The sequence below is a fragment of the Nanorana parkeri genome, unplaced genomic scaffold (genome assembly GCF_000935625.1).
Source record: "Nanorana parkeri isolate BGI_ZX_2015 unplaced genomic scaffold, ASM93562v1 scaffold596, whole genome shotgun sequence".
NCBI classification, from domain to species: domain Eukaryota; kingdom Metazoa; phylum Chordata; class Amphibia; order Anura; family Dicroglossidae; genus Nanorana; species Nanorana parkeri.
Window position 1 is genome coordinate 387275 of NW_017306864.1, and position 25044 is coordinate 412318.

The window sequence follows — 25044 nt, forward strand, 5'->3', positions numbered from 1 at the left end:
TCTTTTATTGTTTTTGTCATCTGAGGCCACCAGAAATATCTTTTGGTTAGGTCAATTGTTTTGGTCATACCGGGGTGTCCCGCGAGAGGAGTCTCATGCATCAACCGGAGTATGGGAAGCTGCATTGCAGGGGGGATGAACATTCTTGAGTCCTTGTACAGGAATCCTTCCTGGTCTTTAACCAACGGTAGGGGAGGTACACTGTCGGGAAGCGATAGTGCGTGGTGGAGTTCCTCCTTGAGGTTCATTGTGGCAACTAGGATCTTGTCCCTGGGGATGATCGTTTGTGGAAGTATAGGTGTTGGCTGTTGCTCCCCAATCCGGGAGAGGGAGTCCGCCTTCCCGTTTTTTGAACCTGGGCGGTAAGTAATTACATAGTTAAAACGGTTGAAGAGGAAACTCCATCGTACCTGACGGGACGAGAGGATGCGGTTGGTCTTCAAATATTGTAAATTCTGGTGATCTGTGAAAATAACGATGGGGGTTGGTGTTCCCTCGAGAAGGTGGCGCCAATGTTCAAGGGCACACTTGATGGCCAATAATTCCTTTTCCCCCACCTAGATTTGAAGATTTAAATCCCCAGAACATCTCTTCATTTCTGCAAGCGGTTTTTAAGCTGTTCTCGCGCTGGTCTCAGCAGACGTAGTCTGCGTTCCTGACACTATATTGCATTACCTAACCTTTTAACTGTGGTCAACGATTACAGTGGCCAATTGTGGAGGCTTTGTTATGTGGCAGCCCCTTCCCTGCAAAAGTGTGGGTTCACAGAAGCCATTTGTCAGTGTGCTTTTGAGTAGTTTAAGGAGAGCTGATAGTCTGTGTTAGTTTCTATACAAAGTTAGTTGCTATACGGTGCAACACTGTGCTATGTTGCGCTAAATTACTGTGGATTCCAGTGTGGTGGGCTACATATTAGTGTGTTTAAGACTACCTCTTTCTGTGTGTCAGCAACTGTAGTTGCTGTTTAGCTGCAGATCTTTCCTCGTCCCCCTTTGCAGTCTTTTTTATTAATTTTTTTTCCTTTTATTTTATGATTAGCCATATATTTTTATTCTTTGGCTAGGTTTAAAATAACATGGGTTGTGGATAAGTGCTTTGTGGTCTGTAGCATACACATGTTGCTGATACAAGCAAAGCTCCAGCACATCAGCACATGCTTGTGTGGTAAAGTAGTGTGCACCAAAGCACCACATATTTATTCCTCTAATGCCATAACTGCCATTACATTTAGGCAATCCCCTTTATTAAAAATGTCAGGCAGGCCTAAAGGGAGGCAGACAGATTCTGCTCATGTAGGTAGTAGGGTGTGACCAGGTTCTGCAGGACAAAGTGGTGGTCGGGCAACACCATCAAGAGGCAGGGCATTTATGCCTTTTCTATCTCAGAGTGCTATACAGTAATAGCACGCACAAGAGGTTGTTGAGTGGCTGACAGAGCTTCATCTTCTTCCTCCTTCTAGACACAGAGCAGCCAGTTGTCTGCAACTGCTGCTAATGAACACTCTTCTTCCTTTTCCTCTTCTGCTAATCCTGCCGTAACCCTGTAAGCTGGCAATGAGAAGTCAGCAGAATTATTTGATCACCTGGTTCACTGGCTTGTTGCAAAAGGATAATCTTGGTTATGAATTCCTTCTCAAGTATTGAGAATGAGGTTAGCACCTTATCCAGAGAGGAAGGGGACACCAGGCAAAAAGTAGCAAGAGGCAGTGATGTTTAAGCAGCCATAGCCTGGCCCTGGGCCTCCTAATCAAAACCCGCCTAGTCTTTCCCTTTTATAATATGGCCCAACCAAACTGCTTATATACTGTCCAGCCATGGTACAATATTTGTGGCTATTGCCTCTCAAATATTGTGCTGAGGCTAGCCAATGTCTATGAAACACGTACCTAAAGTCCATATTTTGAGTATTTTGGAAATAAGTGTTTTTGTGCACTTTGTTTTGACAATGCAATGTGGTAGTACAAAAGTCCAATGACAGTGCAAATACAGTTATTTGGCTTGCGCACACTGGGGTGTGTGTACAGATATAAGTGAAAAAAGAGGAATTTTAATACAGACACTCAGAACAGGGAGTGTGCCCTCCGGCCGTTGCAATAAAACAGCCAGACCTGGAGTGGTTAAAGGGAATATATAGTACTTTTTCTTATATTTATGTAGTATGGCAAAGGCTAAAATGGCTTTTTTCATATTGACCAGTTAGCAAGTTGGCAAATCAATAAATTGCAATGTTTTTTTTGGCTTGAATATATATGCTTGTGGATTTATCCAGTTTGCAATGTGTGAATCATGAGTCATGCGTGCTTGGATTTTCTGGACTGTGTGATTCTCAAAGAGATCTCTGCAAATATCCTGTTTAATTAAAAAAGTGTGAATCACTCAGTCTCCTAAATCAATCATTATTGTTAATAATGTATGTTCACCAGTCAGTGCAGGCACTGTATAACTAAGTGGTTTCCCAGTAGTGAACTAAGGTAGTAGTAGGCTTAATGCAAAAAAAATATGGTATTAAGGTAATGGGATGAGGTGGTTACTTTCGTTTAGGTCTGCTAAGGCTGAACATTTCTAGAAATTTTACAGATATTTTGTGACCCTCCTCTGATTGGGGAAAGTGTTTGGTAGGAAATGAATGCATGTACCCAACTTCCACTAGCCAGTCAGGATTTTGCAGGCAGGGACAAAAAATAAAGGGGAATGTTTAGAGGTGTCTGCTGGTTCAGTGTGTTGAGGAGAATTCAATGAGCTGCTGCATTTCCTCTTGTGAGGAAACCATCATCAATGGCCACATACATCTACTTTTCTAGCAATGGGACCTTTGAGAAGGTACGACCCTCCCTTGGGAATTTGGTGGTATCTTCTACTGAGGCATGATAGATATGAGGGAGAAGTCAGAACTTAGGAACAGGGACTAACAGATACTCTAGTTTAAACCAGTACTGCTAAGTATATGCTTATGGATGGACTGCTATTATATAGTAAGGGCCCAGAAAAAAATATCCTCCCTGTCCTCGGCTTGTGAAAAATCATATCTTCTCTAATGTAGACAATTCAATTTCTCTTCTTCAAAGCTATACAATATTTTCTTCTTTATAATACAGCTTTTCAAAAATAGCAATCCTTGACCTTTGCGTTCAGCTCAGGCAGCTTCTTACCATTTTACTTGCCTCTAAAGATCATTCTTGCACAAAAAGCTTCTTACTAATTGCCCTATACCTAAAAGATAGCCTTGTAAAACTATATGGGAAATTTCTGACTTCACACTAGAATTATAATCAAAGAACACAGTTCTTAAATTCTATCCTCGCACTGGTAGATATGCATGAAAAAGCCAAACCACACATTAAATATAAAAACATTTGGTACAAAAATATATAAGACTGTAAGATTGTTTAAGCTTGAATCTCTTTGCCTTGCAATTTTAAATTTTTTTATAAGAATGACATAGAATATGAACTTATAAGGTGCTCAGCTGGGTAAACCCACTGCATGAAGCAAGCTGCCAAGCCTCTAGCCCAAAAAATCTACTGAAGGCAGATTCCTGACAACTTTGCACTGAGCCTACCTGGCCTGTCTGTAAGTAGTACTACAGACCATGCAAGTGGATAGTGGGACCAGTGTGATGGACATTTACTGTGGTATACTGACATTTACTGTAGTCTCTGTGTCTCTCCTGTCCTCTGGAACTCTTTACCCGAACCTGTCCGACTATCTCCCACTCTGACTTCCTTTAGGTGATCCCTTAAGACTCATCTCTTCAGGGAAGCCTATATCCCACCTCAAAATAACCACTCAACCATCACATTCTCAAACAATTCATCCCCACACAGCTACCTCATCATTTATCACTTGTCCTTCCCTTTTAGATTGTAAGCCATCAGGGGCAGGGCCCTCCTTACCATCTTGTCTTGAATTGTATTGTGATTGTAATGTCTTCCTTTTATTGTAAAGCACTGCACAAACTGTTGGCGCTCTATAAATCCAGTATAATAATAATAATAATAATAATACTGTCTGCTTCAAAGCTGAACTCCAGTGACATATTAAAAAACAATTGAATGTTATGTTTTCATTATAAGAAACACTTAATGTATTTTTACATTTTAAGTAGGGCAAGTATATAAGTAAGTACTCTGGGCCAATTAGGTGTGCGGCATGTACATGTGATGAAAAGAAACATGCTTATAGGAGAAAAAAAGCAAAGTGATCAGAGACATACCCCTTCAGTCTTCTATTGCTTGTTTGCTGTCTAGTCGTGGGCTGGGGGTAGGGAGGTAACTGAGCTGTATTTCTTAATTGTAATGAAAGAGATGTCATCAACCTACCTTTGCTTTCTGGCATGGTGTAAGTCTAATGCCTGATTAAATTGAATTACAAACCCATTGGCAGGGAAAACAGCCTTGTCCTATGTTTTAGCTGGTTGGCTGGAGTTTATTTGCATCTTTTCAAGAATTGGCGTTAAAGTGAACCTTTTCCCCCTTTCACTAAAAATCACATCAGTGTGCAGCTCTGCATGCTGATATAAAATTATATTACATTCATTAGTTAAACAAACATGTTTTTCATTTACTTACAAATAGATTTTATCTACTTCCTGGTCCACTTCTGGCACATTGATGTAATGTGCCAAAGCTTTGCATTCTGGGAAGGTTACATCAGCAGAACATTGCTGGGAAATCTCTTCTGTAATCTCATGAGATCTCAGGGAAAGGCATTTTCCTCCCATGAGATGATGTGCATGGTCACATGTCTTGGTCACATGTCTTAGTCACATGTCCTAGTCACATGTGCCAGATTTCCAGGAAGTAAAGGGAAAGCTAGTAACCTGCCCTTAGTTAACATGGCCATTGCCAGAAGACTGGGAATAAAAAGAGAAATAAGGTATACAAAGAGTACAAAGCCTGTAATTATCTAGAAGTATGTGTTTGTAGATTGCTAAACATTTCTAAACGTGTTTGTTGTTTGTTTTTTTTAAGATATGGGTGAAGTTCCTCTTTAAGTGTAACTTTAGTCTTTTGTACCTGGACCACATACATCAGCAAACAAAATTTAATTCAGTTACACCCATTTTTGCTACATTTGGAGTCCGTAGCTGTTTGCTTGTATATGTAACAAACTTCCTTGTCACAAGTTGTAGGTTTTTAAAGTTGGGCACACACTATGTAGCGTGAAGGTAAAACAAATTAAATGTAAATAGATTTTTTTTTAGGCAGACTCCCACAGCACAGTTGTTGGTAAACCTCAATATGAATGTACAGAAATTGTAAAATCAGATTATAACCTGTGTATGTCCAGGTTTTCTTCTCTTCCCTCTCTGGTTTTGGAACCTGCTATCCACTATCTGCATGTTCTTTTGTATCTAGCTCACTGTCTGGCTTTGTCTTTTTATCTCCAGATATGTTTCTGTTTTCTATTTTCATTGTGTCTGTCCAAGGCACTGACAGATTTTCATGTAGAGACCAACAGTCTCTTGCTAGTTATTACACACTACTTTGGATTTCTCTTGCTTTGAACTAAGTTTTATCTTAAAAGAGAATTCTACAAAATGCTTCATTTCATTAAAGTGACATTAAACCCTCAGATTTTTTAACATAAAACAATACTGTAATGTGCACCTTACTGTAATCCATGGTTGTTTCCCTTCTCTTTGCTGCTCTTCCTTTTAAATCTGTATCTGTTCTCATGCTGGGCGAGTGGAAATGAAGCCATTGAGTCAGACACTCAGTCATGGACCGAGTGCCTGATGACTTGCTCCTATGCTTCTGCCCACAGCCGTGCATCTTGCCATATTAAAGATGGCTGCATGACGGCAGCCATCTTTACTAAGGTCCGTTCTTGTATCCCCCCTACGTGACAGACTCACCCACTGCTGTCACAGTGGCGATGTAAAAGTAAAACTACAGCTCCCATAATCCTCGGTGCACAGACAGGAAGTTATATAACTTCCTGCCTGTGCACCGAGGATTATGGGGGGTGTAGTTTCACTTTTACAGCGCCACCGTGACAGCAGTGGGTGAGTGTGTCACGTAGGGGGTATTGGGTTAGGTTTTATTGCTGCGGTTCAGTGTCTGTCTGTCTGTCTGTGTGTGGGTGGCCGGGCACTGCCTCTTTAGGGGACCCTGGTCTGTCATGTGTTGGAGCAGTGCTGAGAACGGGAAGCAGTGATAGAGCTGGTGAGAGATGCTGCTCGTCCACATTATCCACACACTGTACTGATCTGGGCACTCGAGGGCCTCTGCTAGGGGAGGCAGAAAGGGGCTAGCTATATTAGGATGAAGGTGGAATGATAGACCACTAAATTCATGGACGTCACAATACAGGCGAAGCCCTGGGGTGAACTGGTAGACCACAGGAGGGGCTCCAACAGCTTACTGTGCCACAGGTCCCCTTCATGCAGCCCATACTGTATGAGCAATCTACTTGGAAGTTTTGGTGTCTTACAGGGTTACAGGCAGCACTGTGCAGGTAGTACACATAACAGTGTTTGTAGCAGAGCTTAGGGTTGCTTTGATGTATATGGGCTAAGTTACATAGCAATACAAATCTCATGCTATGGAGAGATTTAATTACTCACGGGATGGTACCTAAACAGTCTAGAGCTACACAGGATATTTGACCATTAACACCTTAACAAGAAATTAGATTGATTGCTACTACAGATGGTACTATATGCTATTTGTGTAGCCTTCTCCATAGGGAGCCGTGTATTCCATCTGTTTGGCAATCATTTACTACTCCTAGTGATTTTAGTAGCACAATTAAGTTGAAATTAATAGTCTATGTAGATCTAGCCTAATGACCGTAAGTGGTTAAAGCAGAACTACAGGAAAAAAACTAGATAAAAATAAACAGCCAATTAAAAAAAATTACAAAACCAACTGTTGCTGCAATATCCACCTTTAATCCAGATATTTCCCCTGCAGTACTTTATTCTGCCACTAGATGTCCTCAATCTGGTTTAACCCACTTCCTTTGTGCCCAGGTTGTCCCGGACGTGCCCCAGCATGTGAATGAACCGTGAAAGGAGAAGCAGCAGAGTGATCAGCTAATCTCTCTGTCACTCCGCTTTCTTCTCCTATCAAGATGCTTCTTGTCAGCACTTGAATTGATTGGCTCATTGTACTGCAGCTCCCTCTCACCCTCCAGCTTTGCTATGCAAAGATTGTAAGAGGCTGCTACCAGTTCAAATCTAGGTACTTATACTGCTTAAAGGAGAACTATGGGGTCAGTGTTTTTCCCCATAGTTCTCCTTAGGGTAACGGGAGGACACAAACTAGCGTCCTCCCGTTACGCTAAGCTCAGTATACCGCAAGCTACAGCTCGCGGTATACTGGGACGCCGCAGCCGGAGCGGATCCCGACGTAGATGACGGGATCCGCCCAGCTTCGTTAGTGACAGCTGGCTCTGCCTATCTAGAGGCAGAGCCAGCTGTACCCGCCCCCTCCCCCGTCCGTTCCGCCAGTCAGCGCTGGCAGATTGGAGCGGGGAGAGGGGAATCCAGCCCCTCCCCCTGTCACGGCAGAGAGCCGTGACAGGATCGAGAGGTGAGCGAACCTGGTATGTGTTCGCTCACCTCCCGATCTACTGAGCCTACTGGAAATCACTCATCTCATAGTTCTCCTTTAAAAATACTTGTACTGATGTATTATTGATCATAGGGCTACATTATTTTGTGTGCCTAGAGTTCACCTTTAAATCTTTTAATAGCAAGATATTAGAATCATCCTGTTAGCTCTAACCTAATACAAAGAGTACCAAATTCTAAAAGCTGAAGGCAGTTGCTTTACCTGCCACAAGGATTTTAATTTCTGTTCATCCAGTTCTGAGATTTACGCCACTCTGCCACACAACACATCCCTAGCAGGTGATTTCAACACCCCCTCCCTGTAACTGGACAGTGAAAGGAGAAGCAGCCGACAAATCAGCTCCACTTTCTATCACTCTGCTCTCTCCTCCTATCAGCACGCTTCTTTCACTACAGCACAACTGAACTGGTTCTTTATATTACCTCTTTCTCCCCTAGTTTTAGTGCTGCTGTACAAGGACTGCATGTGGCTGTCACTGGGTCAAATTCAGGTATTTACATTGCTTGAATTTCAAATAACCCATTTAATGATGCATCGATGTCTATGGAGCTGCATTAATTTGTATCATTTGTATCTGCTTGGAGTTCAGCTTCAATTAGCGAAAGGTTTATGTGTGAAGTCAGAGACCAACCTGGTCATTTGCTTGATTATTCTGTTTTGGTTTGGGAGACAAAGTTACTCTATGGTTGTGCTAAACAACAAGCTTAATAATGACTGATTTTGTTTGGATCATTATTTGGCGTTACTATATTTTACTTCAGCACATTATTTATTACACAATATTTTAGTTCAACAAGAAGAAGAACTGTGCACCCACAACATTCATCAGCTGATCCAAAAAAAGTGACTTGCTTTATTATGCAGATGTAGCTGCTTAGGTTTGAGAACAACAGATATATTGTATTGATATAGTTTAACCGCCTCCCAGCCGGCCATTGTAAAAAAACGGCCGGGAGCTTCCTGGATCTGAGCGGGCATTTGTAAACGTACGCTCAGCGCACGGTAGCAGGAAACTGCCTAAATTTACAAACAGGCAGCGATGCCTGTTAACATACAAGCGATCCGCCGGCTATAGAGCCAGTGTATCGCTTGTATAAGCTGCCGGTCCATGTCCCCTCCACCCTCCGTTCAGTACACAATCTCCCTCTGATCCCCTCTCAGCTGTCAGAATGCGGAAGTGATGTAATATACATCACTTGCGCATTCTTGTGTCACTTTCCAGCTACAGCTGCTAGAGAGAAGGTCCTAGGTAACATTAGGGGTCTTCGAGACCCCTGATGTCTCCATAAAGAGGACCTGTCGCATCCTCTTTGCTATCACATAGGGGATTTTCTTATCCCCCTATGTGATAGCAATAAAGTTAAGTGAAAAAAAAAGTAGGAAAGATAATTGCAAGTTGCAAAAGAAGTCACAGATGAAAAAGAATAAAAAAAAACACAATTTTTTTTTATCATCCCCACCCATACATACACGTGTGCAAACATGCGCCGGGTGCGCATACGTGCAAAAACGACGATTGCGCCCATTACGCCGCACATGTTACATATCGCCACAAACGTTGCAGTGAGAGCAATAATTCCAGGGCCATTAATCACTGATAACATTAAACTGATGAGCGGTAAAAGCTTTTAAAGCGTCACCTATGGTCAATTTTGGGTATGGTATTTGTTGCTTGACATGTTTGGTGTCTCGTTTACCCAACGTGACCCCGTTTTTTATATTTTACCAAAAAATTGGGTAATAATAATTGTTTCCTAACATAATGAGAAAATGTTTTTTTTATCAAAATGTTCAGTAATTTTACCTTAATATAGTAAAAAATAAAAACCTCAGTGCTGATTAAATAACACCAAAAGAAAGCTCTATCTGCCCCCAAAAAATGGTATAAAATTAATTTCAGTACAGCGTTGCATGACGGAATAAATGTCAGTCAAAGTACTGCAGCGCTGAATACTGAAAAATGGCCTGGCCAGGAAGGGGGTGTAAACACCTGGTCAGCAAGTGGTTAATCCTTTTTTTTATATTTCAGGTTTTACTCATTGAATCATATACATATATTTTACCTTCAAACATCTGAAGATTGTTCTTAGTTCATATTCACCTTTTGAATCTGCTTTGCATAAACCTCAACACCCTCCTATAATCAATCTTCTAAAGAGTAAGCCCTTTCTTAGAAAGCAATTCTATGCGGATTTTTTTTCTGTTACTTTCACAGCAAATGCTCTTAGAATTCTTGGAATAAACCAACAGAGCCCACTTATGCACTTTTTATACATATGTCTATATATCTTCCCTACATTAGTCATAGAACACTCTTCTGTGTCTTCAATTCAGTGTGTAACTTATAAATTAATAAAGCTGATAACCTCTTGAGATCAATAGAAGCAACAGCATTCAATTATTTTCATGTAAGTAGTAGCAGCTGCAAAAAATAATAATATATATACTACAGTTTTGGGATATATTATTCACAGAGCCTCAAACCTCCTGTTTTCTGGATAAGTAATATTTCCTTAATTTAGAATACTTTGCCTTGCGTATAATTCAGTTATTCAGAAGAAGAAACTCCAAAACAAGTGGAGGGAAAGAAAATGAGGACAGAAGTCACATGAGAGATCCGAGGGCAGTATTTTGTAATAAAGGACAAGTTTCAAAATTAAATTTTTTGGGATTATTTGGTTGGGAATTGTCACCTATCTTAGGGGGAGCCTGAGATGACGAGGGCAGCCTCTCTTGCTGCTCCAGTCCAAACACCCCTGGATAGTGGGAACAGGTGCGTAATGACAAGGAGTGGCACAAGTGCCGGTAGGTGGAGACTCCTGTCAGAGCTGAGTGCAGGTTGCAGGGGTCCCTTAGCAGGATACAGTTTGTAATGCAGGATCCTGAAAACAGAATAGAGACAAGCCGGGTCAGCAATAATCTGGCAGCGAGGTACACAATCGGAGCAGGACGTAGTCAGAGTCAGGCCGAGTCAGTAACTTGCAGGCAGCGAGCTACCAAGGGAAAAGACAGGAGAGAGGTCAAGGAACAAGACGAGGTCAAGGAGCACAGAGCAGGAGCAAAGGTCAAACAGGCCGGGTCGGTAGCAGATGATCAAACAGGTTTACAGGTCTCAGGAGCAGGGGTACAGCTGAAGATCAGTCAGCAGGGAGGTCAGGGTGTCTCAGCCTTGAATAGCCCTGTTGGCGCCAACATTAGGAATGGGCGTGTGCGCACATCCACGTGCACGCCACGGTGCGCATGCACTATCGTGCGCACGCCTGCACAGAGGCACACAGCCGAGCACGATCCTCATGGTAGGACGATGCGCACGTGCTTGCGCAGGTGCCCATCCAGCAGTCCGGCCACACAGGCTAACTCTGGCTTCATGACAGGAATACTCACATGGAAGGGGTTAAAGGAGATGCCATATGGGAAATCGAGCAATTGTAAAGAAAGCTAATGGGGAAGACTTCTCTCTATGGGCAGGGGGTCACTCTTAATGCTCATCTCTGGTATGACTGGAATGGTGCTGAGCTGAGATTCGATATGGTCTAAAGGAAGCAATAGGCCCCACAAAAGAGGTGCTGGCAGAGGCTCCCACAGGTGATAGATGAACAAGGAGATCTTTTCGTGTAGGTCAATGATTTTTATTGTATATAGGGTAGGATTTTCTTTTACTGCTGTACCCTATACACAATAAAAATTGTTGACCTACACAAAAAAATCTCTTTGTTCATCGACCACATCTGAGTGCCTCTGCTATCTCCACTTTTTTGGAGCCTATTGCCTCTCTGATAGTATGGTTAGCAGTGCTACACACAGCCTCTTTGGAAAATACTGTTTATTGGTTTTGTTCATGTGTAGGGATGAGCGAACCGGACAAAGTTTGGTTCACAGAAGGAAAAAATACACAAAACCCCAACATAGCATTGAACTCTATTGTAGTCTTTTGGTTTGCCGCGCTTTAGTTCATTCATTTGAATGGGCTTCCCTACGGATGGCAAACATGACAAAGAAGCTCATGCAGCAGTTTAAGCTGCAAGCATCACACTTTTTTATCATATGTTTTTGTGCATTTTTGTGCATTTGTTGCATGTCTATGCATGGGGCAAATACACACATTTTGCCTGCTGCATTTGGGTTGCTGTGAACAAGTAATGGCACCCCTAGCCCATCACACCCAAGGCCCTTTCTGACATGACACTGGCAACAAGGCAGACGAAAACCTTTGCCTCTGCCTTTAGGTCTGCCTGTCATTTTAGGTATATTTTTAGAAGGTAAGTATTGCATAGCCGATTTTTATTTTTAAAGATTCTGAACTACAGATATTTTAAGTGACACTAAACTACCTTATTTGTGCATCATTCAGCTGTAGATCCTCAAATCATCTCTGAATTTGTGCTGATACTGTCCTTCCTATGTGTGTTGTAAAGCAGCCATTGCTCCAAGCTTACTCCCGTGATAGACTATAACTCTAATACAAATTAGTTAAATAAACATGAGATTGTACACACACAGGGACCATGGGGAACAAAAGTGGCCTGCCTCCAGAAGGAAGGAAAGTGTCATCATGAATTCAGAGATGATTTGAGGATCTACAGCTGAGTGATACACAAATAAGCTACAATTTTGTTAATAGTTAAGGCATTTGAATGCATTTTTAAGATTTAACTTCTGAGTTTAGTGGCATTTTAATGTTTCTTTAAAAAGTGGACTTGGGCTTGAAAATAATAGCTGCCAAAAAGAAAATAATTCATTGAAATGCTAATGCACACAAAAGCATATTGACGCTGACAGTAAGTAGCCTCACTTTACCTTAATTCACATTTTACTAAAATTTCAAAATGCAGGGTAAACAGAGTTTTTAAAAGGCCTCCTGGCAGATCTACAACCTCTTGCCTGTGCAGCTATCCTCCCTCACTGTCTGTAATGCTTCCTTTAGGTGGAAATCTTTTTGTTATGAGTAATACGGAGTGCCTCTAATGCATCATTAAAATGCAATTGAAGCCATAATGTGTTTTACAGAGTTATTCACAAAATGATGAAGTGTTTGGAGAAGGCAGGAGAAGTAAACAATCTAGGACAACATGGCTGAACTGGAAAATGAGCTGAATTGGAGAATGTTTCCAAATCAGCCATTTTGGCCTAGATTGTTCACTTCTCCTGCCTTCTCCAAATGCTTCCTCCCCTATTGTTAGTGTTGGATAGAGTGGAGAAGGATTAGAACACCTGTCTGGTTTTTATTGCCATCTGTGCCCTTGTTAAGGAGATTCACCCTCTCTATTTGTCCTGGTGACTGTCATCAATGTAGGTAAAAGAACAAGGCAGAAATAGATGGGGAACCTTCCAAAGGGGACATACTTCTAGTGACCCTTCTAATCACCAGATATTTTCTTCACTTTAGAGGGATTCCTCTCACTTCCTGTTGTGGCAATTGGACAGAAGTTGGAGGGAAATCTCCCCAATAGATTACAGAGGGCAAAAAAAGCTGGCATGGGTTATAACTCTTCTTTACTCTCTGCAAAACTGAAAAAAAGTATTGGCTTTAGTTTTATTTCAACCTAACCAAAGCTTCTTAAATATCATTTTTATAAAGTCTTAGGTGAGGGCTTTTTAGGCAATTGCTTTTATATTTAGTAAGAAAAGTTACTGTTGGGAAATGTAAACATATTGTGAGGATAAAGGTGACTTGTATTACCACCAATTTAGATAATTTTGAATACTATGGAGTTAAAATAAAGTCTCTGAAGCCCTTTCAAGCTTCTGCAAATCTGTAGAATTCTGAAGGCACCTGGTCTCTTTCAGAGCCCCAAAGAGCTAGTCTTTGCATTGTATCAGTATTTAATACAACATACTCAGCACTGAATTTTCGACATATGCATGGCTGATATAATAATTATAACCCTGTTCTAGGTATTTAATTGTTACACAGCTAACTGTAGGTGCTACTTTTTTTTCATATGCAGCTTGCAAGTTATATGTACCCAAATTATCTGCTTTGGGCTACATTAACATGTTTTTACATAAAAAACGTATCTGGAAAGATATGATTAATTCACCATGTATCCTAATGCTGAAATACCTCAACCTGTTTCTCATCCAAAGAAATCTCAAGATTGCCCAGATTGGCTTGCAGAGACTTTGGCAAACACGGTTCTGAAATCTGCCAATTCATGCTGGCAAGATATTTAGGTCTCTTCCTAACCTAACTAGCTTCCTGGATCCCCCGGGCCACTGTATCTTAGACCCAATTTATCAGTTCTGGAGAGAAACCAGCTCCTTGATTGCTGGTATTGCGTGGGTAGTTTTAAAACAGCTTCTTACAAGTTAAAGTTGGCTGGTTATACCTAAAACAAATTTCAGTTATAACATTAGAAGTGAGTGTTCTGCTTCCTCCACACTTAAAAAAAAAGCATATTAAATAGAGCCAATTCCAGTATTCATTAACAATGTTACTTGCATTTTGGAATATGCACCGTATGTATCTTATACATTTTAGGCTTTGTTCTGACAAAATAGTTTAAGGCATGGCCCAAGTGTTCATGGTTTTTCTATGGTTATCTGATGACTTAGTGAAATGTTTGTGTATGTCATTAGTCTTTTTAAATTCTAAAAGACAAAAAGAAACAAATATGTGTTAAGAAGTGTGGATTTTTTTAAAAGAGAAAATTCATGAAAAATTTATTTTTCTATTTAGGTTGTTACATTTTGGGTTGAGTAAGAATAAATGAACACTGTGTTTTGGATTGACTTTGCAATTAATCACACCAGCTAGTTGCGGTAACACACAGTAAAATATGCATATGGCAAAACATCAAGTATTAGTGTGTAGCATAAAAAATGCATGGTCCATTATTATGAATGGGCTGCCTAACGAAACATGCTGCAATGCACAAAAACATGTGGATATGACTGACCATTGTGGCTGTGTGGGGGTTATAAGGTCATGTCAGCGAGGTAATATACTTTTAAGGGATATTGGTCTTGTTGGAAGGTGCTGTGTTGGGGAATATGGTCCTGTTGGGGGCAATATACTTTTGAGGGAACATTTTAATGTTCGGATTAATATGTAATTTTATACTTTTGGAGAAATATGATCGTTTTTTTGGGGTTGTCAAAAATCCAGAGCCAGGGTTTCGGTCCAGGCGTTTGCACATGTGCATGCTCCTGGTTTGGCTCCTAGAGTCATGCCTGATGTTGCACCATGCTCACGTATTGTGAATTCTATTGTCCTACAGGCTATTTAGGCGTAAAATTCTGGCCTCCAGTGCTCCAGAATGATGACAAGCCTTCCTGCATTCCTGAGATCCTGTGTCCTAATTGTTCATCTGTTACTGACCCGGCTTGTTTGACCTCCCTTTCAATACTCTGTGTGCCTGTGACAGTAATTGGATATGCAGAGCCCAATAGTAGGGGCACACACCTTGGGATAGCATACTCAGGAGAAGAATCAGGCACAGATTCCAAATACGTGGTACAAAAAGGTAAGTCCAATAATCATAGTCAAACTAAGCATAAGGTCAGGGCAGGCAGCGAAGGATCAATCTCGATAGACGAAGCATAGGTCAGGTAACGGGCTCACGCGGCTAGCAACTGGAACACACTGTGGATAGCTCTGAAACAACTGAGCACTCTCTCTCTGGAACCTTGCAGCTTTATAGTGATCAAACCGGAAGTGATGTCAGGAGGTGTGGCAGAAGGGATGCAATTCCTGTCTACGACAGGAAGCACTCCAATGCTGCCATTTTGATGTAAGGGTGTCATTAAACATGTGCAAGAGGCCTCACTATTTTCACACGGAGAAGTTATAGGACACAAGTCACTGACAAGAGTGCCAATTACCAACATGCTGCGAGTGCGAGGACCCCCGTGATTGATACAGGTAAGTTGAGAATTGTGACATCCTGTGACCTTGGTTTGTTCTTTGACCACTGCTCCTGGCTGACGCATTGTACCTCGCTGCTCACACGTTACTGAGCCCAGCTTGTTCCTGACTTCAATCCTGTTTTTTGCCTGGTTCTCACCTTGCCGCCTCTTGAAAACCAAGCTAGATCTGACCACAGCTTTTTTGGAACTCTTCTTAAGTGCCCAGAAATTATTGGCACCACAGAGGTACCATGGTTACATCTTCTGGCACTCGTGCTACTCCTTGTCCCTGCACACCTGTTAAGGCATGCAGTGGCTCTGGGACTGCAGCTGCAAGGGAGGCCGCCCTCGTCAACTCAGACTCCACCAGGGGTAATTTTGTGCTGGGAGAAACAGTTTTTTTGTAGTAATCTATGCCATGTGATTGCAAGTCCTATGGTTTGAGTGTTCACACTACTTTTTCCCTCCAAATTGGTGCCCCAGAAACCCCTATTCTCATTTCCTCAGATAACCCTGTCTGACAGTAAGTAATGGAATATCTAACCTATAATTAACTTAAGCTTTAGTGTTCTGAGCTGCTTAAAGTGCACAAAATGTTCTGCCTCCTTTCAAAATAGATCAAATAGAATATGAACATAAAAGGTAAAGCGGTATTACATGAAATGAAAAAATTAATGCAGAAATAAATTCTGGTCCAGCATATTCAGAAACTATTTTAAGACTTTACAGCTTAGTCTTGATCCTTATAACAAACCTTTGCTTTGCTAATGGAGGGAAAAGCAATAGGTTCACTTTAATTGCGGCCCAACTCTCATCACGTATTCACCTAGCCCTTCTCTCGGTTCATATAGCTGTAAAGAAAAATACCAGGCTCTTCCTTGTATAGCGGAACATGTTACTCATTCCTTTCTTTCCCACATCACAGTGGTGCTGCTTGGTGTTTGGCCCATTATGCACCCAACACTTTTACATGGGGCATAGAGTACTCTTCCCTGTGTAAACTCATGACTTGAAGCTTACAATTGCTTCCAGTGGCTGAACAGAGCAGCAGAATTGTAAAGGGCAAGTGTGTAAACTTGTTACATTTAGGGCCTCTTCAGGGCCCAAGCACAGGTTCACGTTAAACAAAATGTATACTTGTACTTGCAAAAAAACATAATGTTACTCCATATATGAAGCCTGCTATGGTATTTTCAACTATACTAAATGTCATCTTAAACCGCATATAGTTCTCAAGCTCAACTGACAAGTGTTCTGATATGTTGAAATGTGTTGTCTCACAAATGTTTCTACTGATTCAGGTGGAGTATCAGAAAAAGTCACTGATGCAAATAACACCCATACCTCATGTCTCCCATCTTAGTGAACAACAAAAATTGTGATCTGGATTAAAGAGGTGGTGATTGGCAACTGCTGACAATGCAACACTAGCATTTCTGATGCACTGCATGAAATGGACATCTCTTACTACATTCGTGGAAATAATGTGACTTAAATGACAGCTGTAGATCATCCTGCATTACATATTATCACCATACAAGCTGATGCCTGAAAGGGAACATTCCCTGTTAGCATTTGCACAAAGTTGTTTTTTTCTAAGCCCTGATTTCTGTCTTCTGCTTACCATTTAACTAACGGAACATATTATGGTTTTAAATGGTTGTTGTAGCTGTATTACTTTTTCTTCATTAAGGCGTATTGATTACTGATTGCACTAGGTCAGGTTTGGGCCTATCCTGGTGAGCACTCAAATATGTTATAGAGTTTATTGTAATAATTTCTTATGGACTTCCCTTTCATGTCTACTTGTGGCAAAGAAAAGAGGCTTGTGCTCACTTTCCTGTTTATCGGTGTCTTTAATAATTCTGCCCTGGTTGCACTTCAAATAAATATGGGTGACACTTGAGAATAATGACACTTCTGAGTGATAGATCCAATGCCTTCAGAAAGCAAACGAAACGGTTATTGTTCATGACCCATTGTCATCTGTAGATTTTCTTCAAATGCAAATTACCACAAGAGCTACACAGAACTGATACTTCAAAGGTAAACTATTGTCGTTTGGGAGGACAACCCTCCAAATCATTGGATTCCGGTGTTCCAGTCACCTCCACGGCCACAGGAGTATAAAAACAAGCACCTAGGCATGCAGATGCTTCTACAAACATTTGTGAAAGAATGGGTCGCTCTCAGGAGCTCAGTGAATTCCGGGGGGTGGTACCGTGATAGGTTGCCACCTGTGCAATAAGTCCATTCTTGCTACTAAATATTCCACAGTCAACTGTTAGTGGTATTATAACAAAGTGGAAGCAACTGGGAACAACAGCAACTCAAAATGTTGCCACGTAAAATGACAGAGCCGGGTCAGCGCTTGCTGATTTCTGAGCCTGATGAAGGGGACCCCTTGAGGCCCCGAAAGTGCTTGCATTGAATGGCAATGTGTCATTAAATGGACTTTTGCTAAATTACTCTTATGGTGTGCTGGTGACATTATTTCTTCATCAGCGCTTGCTGAGGCGCACAGTGCGCAGAAGTTGCCAACTGTCTGCAGAGTCAATAGCTACAGATCTCCAAACTTTGTGTGGCCTCCAGATTGGCACAACAACAGTGCATAGAGAGCTTTATGTAATGGGTTTCCATGGCCGAGCAGCTGCATCCAAGCCTAACATCACCAAGTGCAATGCAAAGCACCGGATGCCGTGGTGTAAAGCGCGGCCCAATGAACTTTAGAGAAGTGGAGACGTGTTCTCTGGAGTGACGAATCACGCTTCACTATCTGGCAATCTGATGGACGTGTCTGGGTTTGGTGGTTGCCAGGAGAACGGTACTTGCCTGACTGCGTTGTGCTAAGTGTAAAGTTTAGTGGAGGGGGGATTATGGTGTGGGGTTGTTTTTCAGGGATTGGGCTTGGCCCCTTAGTTCAAGTGGAGGGAACTCTTAAGACATCAGCACACCTAGACATTTTGGACAATTTCATGCTCCCAACTTTGTGGGAACAGTTTGGGGATGGCCCCTTCCTGTTCCAACATGACTGCACACCATTGCACAAAGCAAGGTCCATACAGACATGGATGAGCAAGTTTGGGGTGGAGGAACTTGACTGGCCTGCTCAGAGTCCTGACCTCAACCCGATAGAACACCTATTTGATGTGAGATATGTGGCTTGTTGTTTGCTGACAAGGTTGCTAGTGTGACATAGACCTTATAGCTTTAGCTGATTGGATGGGCTCACATTTTTCGGTTTTATGATCTTTAAACATATGGTGAAAGAAGTCCACCCCTATTCACCTGCCCCTTTCCTTAAACTGTAATTCAATCCCAGGGCACAGTAGTAAAATGTATGTGTATGTAGAAGTGCTTAAACTTCAGATGTGCTTAAAAGGTTTCTGTGTCAATGACTTGGAGTCCTGCATGAAGTAAAGGCACTGATGATGTCTGAGTGGGACAGCTTCTCAGAATTTTTGTAATTGAAAGATTTGCTCCCACTTTTTGCTCCCATTACAGCTTGTATATGTTTTCTATTGATTGCGGGAAGCAATATGGAAATTTGCAACATTCCCAGTGGTGTTTAGCAATTACTCCCATTACTGCTCGGTTGGTTTTACCATTATTTTTTTTATTTTAAATGAACCCATACAGCTTTGCAAGCATGGCAAATTATTCAGCAGATAATTTTCTAACTATAAACTCAAAATGCTTTGTAAAAACAGAAACTATAATGTAGATTATTCAACAGCAGATGCTCTGCTTTCCTCTGTATCTTTAACGGAAGGTTGACACCCCGTCAACAACTGTTTCGTTTTGGATAGCCACATGTTATCTATGTGTATTGGGCTGATCATCCATATTAAACTGTCACTTACTCTTTTTTGAAAACTTTGCAACACTTTGAAAACTTTGTGAGATCTTAAACTCATTCTTCTGAGCATTTTAACCCCTCAATGGCAACCTTGGGATAACACTTGATATTTATAATGTAATCCCATTCACAAGGCATAACTTAAAAAATATTTATAAATTGCTGCTTACCTTTATAAATGCGTTTTCTTTCTTAAAAATCCTACCTAGCTTCCCCTGTGTAATGTTAAGTAGGGGGTTGGGGAAAGTTATGTCCTAATAAGTGATTCAAAAGTTAGAAGTATTGTATGTTAATGAGAGGAAGCTCAGAGTATTCCTAAGTATGTCCTTCTACTTTCACCTCCAAACTGCTCAGAATGGCTTGGAATTGGTGCAAAGACCTTCACCAAAGAAATATATAAAAGAAAGAAATATTTAAAAACAATTATTTTTAGGTATTTTTAGGCATACAGCTAAACACAGTTGAAATAAACATGTGTGAATGGTCTTATCTGTCAAAGGATTTCGAGTTATGAACTCACTGTTCATTTACAACAGTCAAAGCTCAGTCAAAACTGGCGGGGGGCCTGTGTGACCTATCTGATGTAGCATGGTATGTTCATTAGCAGTCAGCAGGGCCTCACAGTGATTATTTTTTTAGTCATAATATTAAATGCACAGTCAGCACTAAAGGGTTGTGTAATAGAGCTGCCGGCTGCTAGTAAACATCCACTGCATGGCAGATAGATCACACAGCCCTGCAGCTCTGATTACTGATATAATTATTGGAGATGCCTCCTCTCCCTGCTGTGGTGAATGACAGCACTGGTATCCAGAGTGCCCCTGGTGCCAGTGACCAGTGCCCTGAGACCTTATTAAATATTTGTCCTCTTGCTAGCAGCATGGTCAGAAAGCTGGGTGGGAGAGGTATTGGTGGTGGGAGGAAGGACCGGAATGGGAACCAAGTACTGCTTGCACTTGATTCCCCTGAGGGACTTAATACATATTTTAAATATGTGGCGATACTACTTCTTTAGGGAACACAGTGGTGTCACCCCCTATTAAAAGAAGGAGGCTAAAGCTGGCCACACACAGAACACATTTTACCCATTTGCTGCTGAATCAGCCAAAGTCGATCCATGGCTGACCCTTCCAGCACCACCTGGATTGGCAAAAGTTATTTTTTCAATTGAAGTGTGTCAAAGGAGGCAAAGCAGCTACAGTCACTGTTTGGGTATTCTGAAAGCCATTGGTGCCTGCTGTCAGAATACAATAGCCGGCAGGGGAGATTCCCCCATCTATACTGTTTAGCACAATGAGGGAAATCAAAATATTTTTTTCATTCAGCTCTTTAGGTATGGCCAGCTTTAGATCAAGCCAGATAAAGACGTTTAAACTATTTGTATGAAATAATTCTAACCGTGTAACAGTTTTTAGCAAATCTGTTTTGCTTCTACTGACCATATAGTGTAACAAATCGCTGTGGTTTATAATTTGCATGCCAAATCCTTATGAACAAAACACTCCTCTTTCTTTAGAAATGGTAATGTAGCAACATTATGCTGCTCATTTTCTGCTAAAAGGATTACATTTTTGCTTCCAGTAGTTTTGAAGTCCTGGAAGTGACCAAGTGAGAACGATCCCACTTGCCTAGTTAAAGAGAAAGCTATAGTAAATGGTGTTTTGTTTATATGGATTTGTTACTTCCTGAGACCTGCGATAATACTCTACTCATGTTTAAAGAAGAACTCCAGGAAAAAAAATTGTATTAATCTTTACAGTGGAGCTACCGCTGCACAGCAAGGGTTAACTGCTCATTTGTGTCTAAGCTAAAAAAAAAGTGATATTCACCTGATGCTTTGAACCGGCTTGTTCTTAGACCAGTCTCTGGAGGCTCCCTCCTCCTCCCCCTCTGCAGCGGTCTAAGATTCTGTAAATCATCACTTATACTGTATACACTGTGTATAGACATGAGGATACTGAGGAAGATTCCATTGCTGCACCAGAGGAGGGGACAGGCTGGATGGAGCACTGTGACAGCTGGCCAGCTCGGAGCTTGAGGTGAGTATAATTTTGTTATTTTTGCACCTACACAAAAACGAGCACTTAGCCCCTTGAGTTCTTCTTTAATTAATGGTGAGCGATTCAGAAGGAGGTGGTGTCTATAAAATGTAATTTGCTGCTGAAGATGCAGACTGAGGTACCCAATTAGCTCATCAAACCTGCAAAAGCTGGAAAAGGATATATTAAAGCTGGACTCTATCCTTTAATCTTGTACAGATAGGCAGGCCCCTCACAGTGAGGGGAATTCATAAAAACTGGAGGAGGCAAAATCTGGAGCAATTGCCCATGGCAACCAATCAGCTTCTCTGTTTCAGTTTTAAAACTTTACTGAACAAACTAACGAGAGAAGCTGATTGGTTGGGCAACTGCTCCAGATTCCCATCCCCCCTCCTCCCCCCCCAGTGTGTCCTATTTCCTGGCTGGTGGAAAACCAGAAACATCTAGCTCGTTCCTCCCCAGTCCCTTTAGATTTTAGTTCTTTCAATGGCAGAGTCTTAGAATCACATGTCGGCATTACCTTTGGCAGTTTCAGTGAAATGGAGCCTTTCTAGGAACTCCCATTCCTCCAGACTGAGACCCACCCATTAAGGCATTTGGATATTTGCATAACCCTTCTCAAGAGCCAACCCACTGCTTGCATAAGGACTGAATTCGCTTGAGATGAGTACTGTGATATTTTCAGGAAGCACACTGCTGGCCCCTTCTACCAGCATGATTTGACTTCATTGTATAGAGAAGCACAGAGACCCATGAATTGCATCATTGGGTCAAAAATAACATATTTAATGAAAGTGGAAAGATTTTATATAAAAGTTTAATATGCATATTTAGAGATGGAAGAGTCAGGGAAGGCAAAATCTAAGCAATTTTAGTTTACAAGGGTATCTAACCCCCCCCCCAAAAAAAAACATTTTACTAGTAACACACTGTCTATTCTAGGGTGACGACGGTCACCCACTCCACTGGATCCATACCTGAAAAATGGCTTATATTGGCAGGTAACCAGTGGTAATCTACTTCAGCTGGGCTATGACGAGAAAGATCTACGGACATACAAAAATTCCCCTGCCCAGCTTAGTCTGCATGTACAGTTCAGATACACAGTCAGCTTAGCACTCAAATATCCACCAGTGCTGGAATGTCAATGTGCAGCAGTGCACTCAGGGATCACCAATTGGCATTGGGATGTTGCACTAGGTCTGTCCAAAGGTGTCCCTTGCCAGGCCCCCTGGTATTTACATATTGGGGGTATGTGGAGTGGGCTGAGAGTGTACAGTGCACCATTGATGCAAAAAAATAAAAAATAAATTAGGAGGCTTTACCTCCTAACAAATTTTGTTTCACTGTAATGTTGGATTCTCACTATTTCCAGTACTGGTGGAATCCATTACTCATGGACCACATACTGAACAGGACTAGTATACAGTAATCCAGCTAAAGAGTTCTTTCATCAGAGCATTGCCAGTGTTGTGCTTTGTGACAGATTTCCTTCACCTCAACCTGGAAAGAGACCTCAGTGCACATGAGAGGTCAAAGCACGCTGTCCGAACAGGCAGGAAAGATTCTTCCATTCACTCCATGTAACTTGGATGGGGGAATAAAATATGTTGTTGAATGACAGAAATTGGCATGTGTATGGTAGCCCTAGTGCTGAGAGACTTACTATACCCCGTACAGAACTGCAGAAATTGCTGATTTGATATAAATGAATTCGATAAACATTGTCCCCACCACTGATGTGTTTAGATTACATTTTTGCAGAGCTATTTTTTTCCCCTGGCTGCTAGAATTTGTATTCATCATGCAGGCTACATTCAAATCTATATACCGTACTAGCAACTGAGGGCCCATTCACACCTGCCTATTACACTAAAGTGCATAAAATGCATGTGCGTTAGGCATGCTTTGCTCCCACTCATATAAGAAGGCTGCCCAACACCTTCTTATATGAATTGTGCATACAGCATTTTTAGCAGCACACTGTGCTGCATTGCACTGTATTGGGGCCCATTCAAAATGAACAGTACCTCTGCAAGGCATCTCAATGGCATTCAGAATGACATACGTTACTGTGTGTTGTGACAACACGCACGTTACTGTAGCTCAATAGGGTGAATGGGTCTGAAAAGCTCAGAAAATCATGTATGCTCTGCTCTGTGCTTCAGTTTAGCAGGCAGACCGACACTCTTTAGATAACTAAATTGCTCTGTATGCCTACTTGCAATAATCTCCAGTCAACCCAATCACTCTGCACTGTGGCTGCAGCTGAGAGGTAGGCAGTAGGCACTTATGGTTTGTGAATTAAATGATGTAGGGTTAACACTCTATACAGTGGGTGAGCCAATCCTGATAAATCACAGTCAGAGCATCCCACATCAGATACAAACCAATATCCTCTCTATACTCCTTTATTTTTCTTGTATATTTAGAGACGGAGATAAAACATTGTCTTTCCGTCTGCTGCCTCTCTCACTCTTTTTTTCTCAGTCGGTCGGTATCTAACTTGCTGCTCGGAGAATTTCCTTCTGATTTATTATACCCAAAGTGAACTGATGTGTAAACCTGACACATTTGATAACCTCCTGTGAAGTATTCTCACTCACCAGCAGATTGAAAAATAAATGAAAAATACACAGGAATCTGAAAAGTGCCATTGGATTTCCATCCCCAGAATTGACTCCACTCATTCTGAAGGTTTAAATTGCTCTAAACACCCTGGATTTAAAGGTACAGGGAAATACATCAGACCTAGAATGGGACCCGTGGAAGCACATCTGTTGCAGCTATTATCTCCATGCACAACGTGCAGCTGCAACTTCAAATGTTACTCGAAATGTTGCAGGTATCAAAAAATTACAAAACAAAATACAGTATTAATACAATAATAACAACGAGAAAAATCATGATGCCATGTCTTACACCTATACACTATTTACTGCCACCATGGACATCAGCTAATTGTTAAAGGTATACTCCAGGCAAAGCTGAAAATTAAGGACTGAGATGCAAACAAGAGTACTTGCGGAAGTAAACCACGTTGTAATTGTTCGTTTTTTGCCCTAACGTAGTAAATATGTGTGAGACTTACCTTACAAGCTTGCCCTTCTCCAATGCTGTCAGATCGATCTTCTGTCCTCAGTTCTGTCTTCTGGGTTCTTGAAGTCCTCTTCGGCCATTGGGTGGCCACTGATCAGGGCCGCCCCTCTATGGAGGTAGCCTGAGGCGACTGCCTCAGGTGGCATTTCATTGGACCACATGTGTGTGTGGAGGGGCAGGGATGACTGCCACCCCCTTTCAAGCGAGAGCATCCCAGGGTGCTAAGAACTAGCAAACTGTAATGCTCTGGCCAGCGTCCCACCCATCTCACTGACGTCACTGGTTACCAGGAGCTGAGTGTGACACTCTGTGTGGGTACCAGCAGCAACCATTTCCCCCTCCCGGGAATGTGCACCACCACAACACCCACCCCCAGAACGTTCATCACCATCACCACCTGCCCCCACCTTCCACGCCGGCCTTAGGTGACTATAATTCCAGGGACGCCCCGCCACTGATGCTGTAACACCTGCGCATGCGTGTGGAAGTTGCATTCTCCCCAGCACCTGGTCCATTTACTGCATTCTAGAGATGCCATGAACGGGCTGAGGGTGTACATTGCATGGTGCATGCATTGTACAGTGTATACAGAAATAAAAAAAATTGCTTGCGAGAGAGGA